The following is a 12155-nucleotide window of genomic DNA, read 5'->3' on the forward strand; positions in this document are numbered from 1 at the left end:
GGCAAGGGCCCAACAGGCACCTCCAATGCAGACGGAGTGCTTGATGACTTCAACCCATTGATAGGCGTCCACCAGCCGCCGCACCAGACCGAAGTAGCTCCCAGGCATGGCTTCTTTGGGCCACAGCCGAACTATGAGGCCCTTCATGGCTTGTTCGACCACCTTGTGGAGCTCGACCAGCTGCTTTAGCTGGTCGCTCAGGGGCACCGGATGTCCGGCCTCAGCATACTGAGACCAGAATACCTTCTCCGTCGAGCTCCCTTCCTCGGTCCGGTAGAATGCGGCAGCGTCGGACACACTACGGGGCAGATCTGCGAACGCTCCTGGAGAGCTCCGAATCCGGGTAAGTAACAGATAATTCACTTTTACATGCTTGCTTTGCATGAAGAATGCCTTACCCGCCGCTATCTTTTTTATCTCCTCAATCTCCTGGAAGGCCTTCTGGGCTTTGCCTTTAGCGGCTTTGGCACTCTCAAGAGCCGAGGCGAGCTCGGACTCTCGAGTCTTCGAGTCACGCTCCAAACTCTCGTGTTTTTCCATGAGAACCCGGAGCTCTTGCCGCACCTCCGCCACCCGCGCCTCCTGCTTCTCCCGCTCGGTGCGTTCCGCGGCCGCATTGCATTCGGCCTCGGATACCGCTTCCTTCAGGGTCACCACCTCGTTTGTGGCCCATGCAATACCCACGTTATCCTTGTCATTTTTTGCAACCAAATCCTTTTCTGTAAGGTATTACTTTAATAAGGTATTACTTACCTTCCTTGTCCTCGAGCTGCTTCTTGGCACGGCCGAGCTCGTTCTCGGACCACTCGAGGCTCTGCTTCAGGGCATTGACCTCAGCCGTTAGTGTGGCAGAGGTCAGCAGTACTGCCTGCATTCCCATATTGACATATTTGTGTTAGACTCATGCGTATATCTTTTTTAGATCCTCAGTTCGGCTTTTCTTTCCGAACACCAAACTAAGCATCAGGGGCTACTGTCTATGCGGTACTATTTTTATATATCTTAAATTACATACCTCAAAGCCTGTTAGAAGGCCGGTACAGGCTTCAGTCAGCCCGCTCTTGGTGGACTAAACCTTCTGAATCACTGCACTCATGACAGTGCGGTGCTCCTCGTCCATGGAAGCGCCGTTAAGCGCCTCCAGCAAATTATCCGGTGCCTCCGGTTGGACGGAGGCCACCGGCGTCGCAGTCTTGCCCTTCTTACGAAGGGCCCGCCCATCGGACTTCGAAACCACTGTAGGTTCCGGTACGGAGTCCGGCACAGGGCCGGACTTAGAACCCTCAGGGGTCCCGCCCTCTTTCCTCCCAGAGTCCGAAAGGTCGCCTCCCGGCGCCTCCAGGACCACCTCCTCCTGGCTGGACCCCTTCTGGGACCCCACCTCGGTGTCGTCTACGTCATGGGGGGAGGAGGCGGTCGGAAGTGAAGTGCTATTCACAGCGGACGAACCCAAGGACCGCTCGACGAAGCGGGGAGATCGTCCTTGGGCGAGCAGTTGTATTCGGTGTTAGGAGACACTATGCGACAAAAGAGAAATCATGAGTTATTATGGGATCCGGACACTTACGATCTCGCCAGGGGCTTGACCCTCGAAGGCCACTCCTCTTCGCCGTCGTCGGCATTGGAGGAACAGTCCGGAGGAAGGGTCCTTCCCTTCTTGGACCCTTCGGCCTCCCTCGTTGGGGAAGCCTTCCTCTTCTTCTCTCCCCCCACTGGGGGAGAGGCCTCTTTCTTCTCCTCCTCGTCTTCGCAGGAGGAGTCCGCCTCGGAGTCTTTGGACAATGAGTCCGATAACACCTGGCGCCGGGAACTCCCCCAAGTTCCCGTGGACTTCTTCTTGGCCTTCTTCTCCGGCACCACGTAAGGCGCCGGAGCCGGCAGTCCCGTTAATCGGGCATCCGCTGGGTCTTCTGGCAAAAGAGCCGGATAGTTAACCTGCCCGGACGTCTTCTGCCAGGCTTGTTAAAGGTAAAGGGAGTTTAGATCCCGCATAGAGTCAAACTATGAAAAACAAACGTCCCGTAAAGGGTGGAATAACTTACCTCGCCGGCTGGACGCTGCGAGCTGAATCCACGATCTTCGGTAGCGGATGTGGGGGCCTCGGCGCCCTTGAACAGCACCTTCCAGGCATCTTCGTACGTAGTGTCGAAGAGCCTGCTTAAGGTTTGGTGCTGTGCCGGATCAAACTCCCACAAATTAAAAGCCCGCTCCTGGCACGGGAGGATCCGGCGGATGAGCATGACCTGGACTACGTTAACAAGCTTGAGCTTCTTGTTCACCAAATTTGGACGCAGGATTGGAGTCCGGTCAGCTCCTCCGAATCACCCCACGATAGGCCCTTCTCTTTCCAGGAGGTGAGCCGTGTGGGGATGCCAGATCTGAATTCGGGGGCCACTGCCCATTCAGGGTCACGCGGCTCGATGATATAGAACCACCCCGATTGCCACCCCTTTAAGGTCTCCACAAAGGAGCCCTCGAGCCATAGGACGTTGGGCATCTTGCCCACCATGGCACCTCCGCACTCCGCTTGGCGGCCGCCCACTACCTTCGGCTTGACATTGAAGATCTTGAGCCATAAGCCGAAGTTTGGCTGGATGCAGAGGAGGGCCGCGCACACGACGATGAACGCCGAGATGTTGAGGATGAAATTTGGGGCCAGATTGTGGAAATCCAGGGCATAGTAGAACATGAGCCCCCGGACAAATGGGTGAAGCGGAAAACCTAGTCCGCGGAGGAAGTGGGTGAGGAACACCACCCTCTCATGGGGCCTGGGGGTGGGGACGAGCTGCCCCTCGTCTGGAAGCCGGTGCGCATATCATTGTGCAGGTATCCGGCTTTCCTTAACTTTTTGATGTGCCCCTCCGTGACGGAGGAGGCCATCCACTTGCCTCCCGCTCTGGACATGGTTGGAGAAGGTCGAGGCGAGATGTGCGGACTTGGGCGCTGGAGCTCGAGTGCGCGGAGATGGATAAGCAAAGGAGGAAGAAGGCATAGGTAAAAAGGTGGATCCTTATCCCCTTATATATGGGCGGACGAAACTATCCGTCCGCACCAGCCTGGTAAAACTCGCTTATCTCCCAAGCGCCGTAATCAAAGGCACGGTTGGGTTACCCACGCCCGTATTGATGAGAATCCCGGAATAAGGGGATACGATCTCTGCTTTGACAAGACATGCCAAGGAAACCGATTCGCTAAACGCGCTGAGGTGGAACAATAAAAACAAATCGAAAAAAGGCTTGGCCGTGGTGTGACGTCATGCCACGAAATACGTCAGCATGTCGAACTTGTTCTCTCTACGGTGGCATGTGGAACTTATTTTGCAGAGCCGGACACTATCCTGGTGTTCAAGATCTTCTATGAATTATTCGGAAGAGGAACCCGCCTTGCAATGCCGAAGACAATATGCGCGTCGGACTCATCGTCATTGAAGCCTGGTTCAGGGGCTACTGAGGGAGTCCTGGACTAGGGGGTGTCCGGATAGCCAAACTATTATCTTTGGCCGGACTCCAAGACTATGAAGATGCAAGATTGAAGACTTCATCCCGTGTTCAGATGGGACTTTCCTTGGCGTGGAAGGCAAGCTTGGCGATACGGATATGTAGATCTCCTACTATTGTAACCGACTCTGTGTAACCCTAGCCCTCTCCGGTGTCTATATAAACCGGAGGGTTTCAGTCCGTAGGACAAACAACAATCATACGATAGGCTAGCTTCTAGGGTTTAGCCTCCTTGATCTCGTGGTAGATCTACTCTTGTACTACCCATATCGTCAATATTAATCAAGCAGGAGTAGGGTTTTACGTCCACCGAGAGGGCCCGAACCTGGGTAAAAACATCGTGTCCCTTGTCTCCTGTTACCATCCGCCTAGACGCACAGTTCTGGACCCCCTACCCAAGATCCGCCGGTTTTGACACCGACAGCTGGCATGACAAAAGGATACAAAAGCATGAGTTTAACGTAGGTGATTATGTGTTATTATTCAAGTCTCGTTTAAGATTTTTTGCAGGAACACTTCTCTTGAAATGGGAAGGTCCTTACGTTATCAAGGAGGTCTATCATTCTGGTGCCATAAAAATCAACAACTTCGAAGGCACAAGTCCGAGGGTGGTGAAATGTCAAAGAATTAAACATTATATTTCAGGTAATCCTATCAATGTTGAAACTAATATTATTGAAACCGTAACCCTGGAGGAATACATAAGGGACACTTTCCAGAACGTTCCAGACTCCGAAAAGGAATAGGTTTGTGGGACGGTAAGTAAACCGACTCCAAAACAACTCCAATGGCAATTTTTATCAGTTTTGGAATATTTAAAAATTTTAGGAAGAAAGAAGTAGTCCGAGAGGGACACGAGGCCTCCACGAGGGTGGAGGGCGCACCCACCCTTACTGGGCGCGCCCCCTGTCTCGTGGACACCCCGTGTGCCTCCCGGACTCCGTTTTCTTCCACGTTACATATTTTGGTCAGTAAAAATTCATTATATAAACTGCCAAAGGTTTTGACCACTGTATCATGCAAATATCTTCTGTTTTTGTTTCGAGCTGTTTCTGTTGCAGATTTAGAGCATTATGTCATCTCAGGATTCGAAAGGGCAAAGCTATGTGGCTGATTACCTTGCAGACCCTAAGGTCTACGGGGACTTGGAGCATGATGGTTGGACCTCTGAAGAAGAAGACTATGAGCCTAAGGGAAAGGAGGAGACGAGTTCAGACGAGGATGAAACCCCATTACCTCGACCTGGGGATATGCATGTGGAGTTTAAAAGGTCAAGCCTCCCTGATAGAGCAAAGAAGCCAAAGATCGAGTTTATCCCTTTTCGTCTCTTGCAGGAAAACAAAAAGGAATTATGCAAAAGAGTATTAAGCCTTGAGTAGGAGATTGAGGTCCTAAAAGAGCAAAATACTATACTCAAGCATAAATTGAGGAAGAAGCCTACATCATCAACAACTCCTACTTCACCACCTCCAAGGACATAATCACATGGGTATGGGCACTCCCCTTGGCAACTGCCAAGCTTGGGGGAGATGCCCCGGTATCGTATCACCATCACACTCCTATCTTTACCGTTTTATTTAGTTCGATCCTTTTAGTAGTATCTTGATCTAGTAGATTGAAGTTTTGATATCAAGTAGTTTTGATGTTTTCCTTTGTGATCTCTTTATGTAATCGAGTCCGTGAGCTATCTATAATAAAGATTAGTGTTGAGTCAAGGGCTTTGCTATGTTGCTATGATCTTGAGAAAGTAGAAAGAATAAAAGAGTTCATATTGATCTTATGGTTAGTGATGATTTCACACATAGAAAGTATGAGGCATAAAAGTTGTTGAGAGTTGATAAACGTAGTTTTGGTCATCGTTGCAATTAATAGGAAGTGATAAGGAAAGAGAGGTTCACATACAAATATATTATCTTGGACATCTTTTATGATTGGGAGCACTCATTAAGTATGACATGCTAAAAGAGTTGACGTTGGACAAGGAAGACAACGTAATGGTTTATGTTTTCTCACATCTCAGTTAAAGTATATTGTCATTGACCTTCCAAACATGTTGAGCTTGCCTTTCCCCCTCATGCTAGACAAATTCCTTGCACCAAGTAGAGATACTACTTGTGCTTCCAAATATCCTTAAACCCAGTTTTGCCATGAGAGTCCACCATACCTACCTATGGATTGAGTAAGATCCTTCAAGTAAGTTGTCATGTTGCAGGCAATAAAAATTGCTATCTAAATATGTATGACTTATTAGTGCAGAGAAAATAAGCTTTATACGATCTTGTTGTGGAAGCAATAAAAGCGACAGACTACATAATAAAGGTCCACATACAAGGGGCAATATAAAGTGACGTTCTTTTGCATTAAGATTTTGTGCATCCAACCCTAAACGCACATGACAACCCCTGCTTCCCTCTGCGATGGGCCTATCTTTTACTTTATGTTTTTACTTTATGCTTGAGTCAAGGTGATCTTCACCTTTCCCTTTTTCATTTTATCCTTTGGCAAGCTCCTCATGTTTGAAAGATCATGATACATATATCCAATTGGATGTAAGTTACCATGGGCTATTATTGTTGACATCACCTAAAGGTGAATACGTTTGGAGGCAACACAATAAGCCCCTATCTTTCTCAGTGTCCGGCTGAAACTCCATAACCACAAGTATTGCGTGAGTGTTAGAAATTGTAGAAGACTACATGATAGTTGATTGTGTGGACTTGCTGAAAAGCTCTATTCTTGACTCTTTCTGATGTTATGATAAATTGTAATTGCTTCAATGACTGAGATTATAGTTTGTTAGTTCCCAATGAAGTTTCTGAACCATGCTTGACATTGTGAATTGATCGTTACTTGAGCATAAGAAATTATATAATAAAATCTATTTATGTTGCTATTATAAGAATGATCATGATGCCCTCATGTCTGTATTTTATTTTTATCGACACCTCTATCTCTAAACATGTGGAAATATTTTTCGATTTCGGCTTCCGCTTGAGGACAAGCGAGGTTTAAGCTTGGGGGAGTTGATACATCCATTTTGCATCATGCTTTGATATAAATATCTATTGCATTATGGGCTGTTATTACACATTATATCTCAATACTTATGGCTATTCTCTCTTATTTTACAAGGTTTACCATACGAGGAATGTCGGCAGCTGGAATTCTGGTTGGAAAAGGAGCAAACATTGGAAACATATTCTGCACTGCTCCAAAAATCCTGAAACTCAACGAAACTTATTTTTGGAATTAATAAGAATTATTGAGCGGAAGAAACACCTTAGGGGACCCACACCCTGGCGAGGAGGGTGGGGGCGCGCCCACCCCTACTGGGCGCGCCCCCTGTCTCCTGGGCCCCCTTGTGGCCCTCCGGTGTCCATCTTCTGCTATATGAAGGCTTTTACCCTGGAAAAAAACTGGGGACAAGCTTACGGGATGAAACTCCGCCGCCACGAGGCGGAACCTTGGCGGAACCAATCTAGGGCTCCAGCGGAGCTGTTCTGCCGGGGACACTTCCCTCCGGGAGGGGGAAATCATCACCATCGTCATTACCAACGATCCTCTCATCGGGAGGGGGTCAATCTCCATCAACATCTTCACCAGCACCATATCCTCTCAAAACCCTAGTTCATCTCTTGTATCCAATCTTGTATCCAAACCACAAATTGGTACCTGTGGGTTGCTAGTAGTGTTGATTACTCCTTGTAGTTGATGCTAATTGGTTTACTTGGTGGAAGATCATATGTTCAGATCCTTAATGCATATTATTACCCCTATGATTATGAACATGAATAAGCTTTGTGAGTAGTTACGTTTGTTCCTGAGGACATGGGTGAAGTCTTGCTATTAGTAGTCATGTGAATTTGGTATTCGTTCGATATTTTGATGAGATGTATGTTGTCTTTTCCTCTAGTGGTGTTATGTGAACATTGACTACATGACACTTCACCATTATTTGTGCCTAGAGGAAGGCATTGGGAAGTAATAAGTAGATGATGGGTTGCTAGAGTGACAGAAGCTTAAACCCTAGTTTATGCGTTGCTTCGTTAGGGGCTGATTTGGATCCATATGTTTAATGTTGTGGTTAGGTTTACCTTAATACTTCTTTTGTAGTTGCGGACGCTTGCAATAGGGGTTAATCATAAGTGGGATTCTTGTCCAAGTAAGGGCAGTACCAAAGCACCGGTCCACCCACATATCAAATTATCAAAGTACGGAACGTGAATCATATGAATGTGATGAAAACTAGCTTGACGATAATTCCCATGTGTCCTCGGGAGCTCCTTTCTCATTATAAAGAAATTGTCCAGGCTTATCCTTTGCTACAAAAAGGATTGGGCCACCTTGCTGCACTTCATTTACTTTCATTGCTTGTTACTCGTTACAATTTATCTAATCACAAAACTATCTATTACCTACAATTTCAGTGCTTGCAGAGAAAACCTTACTGAAAACCTCTTATAATTTCCTTCTACTCCTCGTTGGATTCGACACTCTTACTTATCGAAAGGACTATGATAGATCCCCTACACTTGTGGGTCATCAACGACACATAGAGAGGGGATGTCTAGCGGCGCTCCAATGGAGTTCGAGGAGCATAGAGTGGAGACCCACGCGAGGGATACGGATCTCTCGATGGTGTACACCATTGACCCGGTTGTGGTGGATGACAACATCAATAGCGTTGAGTAGTTGCTTGCTCAAGACAAGTACAAGGTCGTCGGCATCGACCTCCAGTACACCGCCAGTCGTCCCGGCATAGATCAGAAGTTTGTCGTCGCCCAGTTGTGCATGCGCCATCATGTCCTCATCTACCACTACTGCATGGCCACAGAGCCTTGCGACCGTTTCAACAGGTTTGTCAACAGCCCCGACTACAAGTTCGACATGGTGGAAACCAAAGACGATGTAAACACGCTCAGTGTTACGGGCTTGGCCTGCAAGAACCTTGCCAAAATCTGTGACCACTATAGGGTCTGGGGCAGCACGAAGAAGGACTGCCTGGTCGAACTCGCCTCGGCCATCATCGACCCCTACTACGAAAAGATGAAGCAGGATGCCCAGAGAACAAGTCTCATATCCTGGCACAGGGCCTGGATGGAGCAACTGGATGAACCTCACCTCAGGTTCGCGGCCAAGAGCATGTACACATGCTACGAGATGCACATGCGGGTTGTTGACATGAGGAAGTGCCTCGTTACCCAAATTGATGAGCCCGGATCGAGCCACAAACAGAGCAAGCGTCACAACAAGTAGATGGTGATCAGATGATCGTTTATGCTAGTTAATCATGCATGTAATATATAGTTTACTTTATTGGTATGTGGAAATCTCATGTGTGTAGTAGCCACCTATGTAATTATGCATGTAATAGTTTACTTTGGTGTGTGCAAATGCCATGGTTGTACTACTCACCTATGTAAGTGGATGTTTAATTTGGTTATGCAACCATGTCCTTATAAGTGTGTATATAATGTTGTTGTTCTGTATGAAATCCCATCGCACAACACACACGTCTTATTAGCAGCACCCGTCTGTGTTATTATCGGTCTTCGTGCACATTTCTGATTACGGACCTGTTTGCCGCATATCAGACACATCTTGTTATATTGAACCGTTTCTATTCTCTTGTCTCAACACGAACAGTTCATCCGAGTGAACTGCATGCCATATATCGCACACACCTTGATCTGGCTGACCGTTTCTTTTGTGTTGCCTAATCACAAACAGTTCATCCGAGTGAACGGTATGCTATGTATCGCACACACCTTCATCTGGCTGCCGTTTCTTTTGTTCCTCCTCATCGCAAACAGTTAATTGAACTGAACCGTATGCCTTGCATCGCACACACAACTAAAATCTGAACCCTGTTTGATGCATCCTCCATCACAAATGTTTTGCACCTTTTTTGACGGTTTTTTACACCACTGTTTGCGATTATTGCATCACACACAGTTTCGTTGAAGGGTCTCTGATCGTAGTGTCGCATTAGGAGCATCCTGCAGTAGTGGCATCAACACCGGTTCAACTGTCTTAATTCTGGAGAAGAACTTCCGATTCATCCCCTTAAATAGAAGCTGGGGCGGCTTAAGCGCCACTGCAATGATATGGGAGAGCTCATGGTGGATCTTGTCAAATATGCCGACTCTGATAATACCAAGGACCCAGTCTGATGAATAGAAGGCTCGCAAGGGTAAGAAGAATGGTAATGCAAAGGGACAACACCATAATACGGCAGGTCAAGGTATTGGTAAGCACAAGCAGATGGACGGTGGTTCAGACTTTGTGGCTAATACCAACACACAGAATAACAATCAGCATTGTAAGGGGAAGTCATCGACACCCCGGTTTGGCGGGCCAAAGTTCAACCTTGTGGCGATGATGAATCAACCTTGCCCAAAGCACGGTATGCAAGAGAAGCCGGCCAATCATCTGTGGAAAGATTGTTTCATCATGAGGGAGTATAGAAATTCCAGTTTTTTCCAGAACAATCATGGCCCGCATTGTGGGTGAGGATCCAGATCTCACGGGCCTGGCTTTGGAGGCGGCGGTTCAAACTCTGGTTTTCAGGGCCAAGGCAATCAAGGCGGTTTTAATCAGCAATCTAATCAAGGGGATCAGCAGCAGTAGTCTGGTTATCAGAGTAATCCAAAGCAGTTGAATAGCGGGCAATATCATGTGTTTACCACAAGTTTATGCAAACGAGACCAGAAGATTCATATACGGGCAGTGACCACGGTTGAGTCGGCGGTCCCGCAATACCTGCGATGGTTGATAAGTCTCCAACGTATCTATAATTATTGATCGTTCCATAATCTTATATTATCATTCTTGGATGTTTTATAATCATTTTATAGTCATTTTATATCATTTTTTGGTACTAACCTATTGACATAGTGCCAAGTGCCAGTTGCTGTTTTTTGCATGTTTTGTACACCGCAGGAAATCAATATCAAACAGAGTCCAAACACCATGAAACTTTTTGTGGATTCTTATGGACCAGAAGACTCCTGATGGGCCAGAGCAGCACCTAGGGGGTGCCCCGAGGGGGGTACAACCCACCAGGGCGCGCCTGGGGGCCCAGGCGCGCCTAGGTGGGTTGTGCCCACCTCGGTGGCCTCCCGCACCCCCTCTTTTCCCTATAAAATCCCAAATATTCCAGAAACCCTCGGGGTTAACCTAGATTAGAAGTTCCACCACCGCAAGGCTCTGTAGCCACCGAAAACCAATCTAGACCCGTTTCGGCACTCCGCCGGAGGGGGAGATCATCACCGGTGGCCATCTTCATCATCCCAGCGGCCACCACGATGAGGAGGGAGTAATCCACCCTCGGGGCTGAGGGTTTGACCAGTAGCTATGTGTTTAATCTCTCTCTCTCTCTCGTGTTCTTGAGATGTCATGATCTTGATGTATTGCGGGCTTTGTTAATATAGTCGGATCATATGGTGTTTTCCCCTCTCTATCTTGTTGTGATGAATTGAGTTTTTCCCTTTGAGATTTCATTGTTATCGGATTGAATACTTTTATGGATTTGAGAACACTTGATATATGTCTTGCAATTGAATACTCGTGGTGACAATGGGGTATCATATTGATTCACTTGATATATGTTTTGTCACTCGACTCACGGATTCCCGAGGTGACATTGGGGTAATCTATGCATAGGGGTTGATGCATGTTCTTGTCTTTGTTTCTCCGGTAGAAATCTTGGGGCACTCTTTGAAGTTCTTTGTGTTGGATTGAGTATTATGAATATGAATTTGATTTGGTGTTATTTTAGTATGAACTCTAGGATAGATCAAACGAAAAAATAGCTTTGTGTTATTTTAGTACGAACTCTTGAATAGATTGAACAGGAAGAATAGCTTTGAGGTGGTTTTGTACCCTACAAACAATTTATTCGTATGCTCTTCACTAGATAGGCACTTTGGAGTGATTCTTCATCGCACGTTGAGGGATGGTTATATGATCCAATTATATTAGCACTGTTGGGAGATTGCACTAGCGAAAGTATGGACCCTAGGCCTCATTTTCAAGCATTGCAATACCGTTTTTGTGCCCGTTTACTATTTGCTACCTTGATGTTTTTATTTATTTAGATTATAAAAATATATTTCTACCATCAATATTACACTTTTATCACCATCTCTTCGCGAACTAGTGCACCTATACAATTTGCCATTGTATTGGGTGTGTTGGGGACACAAGAGATTTCTTGTATTTGGTTGCAGGGTTGTTTGAGAGAGACCATCTTCATCCTACACCTCCCATGGATTGATAAACCTTAGGTCATCCACTTGAGGGAAAATTGCTACTATCCTACAAAACTCTGCACTTGGAGGCCCAACACAAGTCTACAAGAATAAAGTTGCATAGTAGACATCAATGGTCTGAACAGCCTATTGTGTGGAGCCGTGAGGATCACCCGCCACAGGTTGACAATCCAGGTCAATTGGCTTTGGTGGTTGCTCCTCAGGTTGGAGGATACAAATTTACAAAAGTGCTTATGGATGGAGGCGGCATTATCAATATCCTTTACTATGATACTTTTCGCTGGATGGAATTGACTGACGAAGATTTTAAGCTGTCTTCTACCGTTTTTCATGGGGTGGTGCCTGGTAAGTCGGCATGTCCGGTGGGTAAGATGACTTTGGAGGT

Source organism: Triticum aestivum, chromosome 2B (assembly GCF_018294505.1).
Source record: "Triticum aestivum cultivar Chinese Spring chromosome 2B, IWGSC CS RefSeq v2.1, whole genome shotgun sequence".
Taxonomy (NCBI): Eukaryota; Viridiplantae; Streptophyta; class Magnoliopsida; order Poales; family Poaceae; genus Triticum; species Triticum aestivum.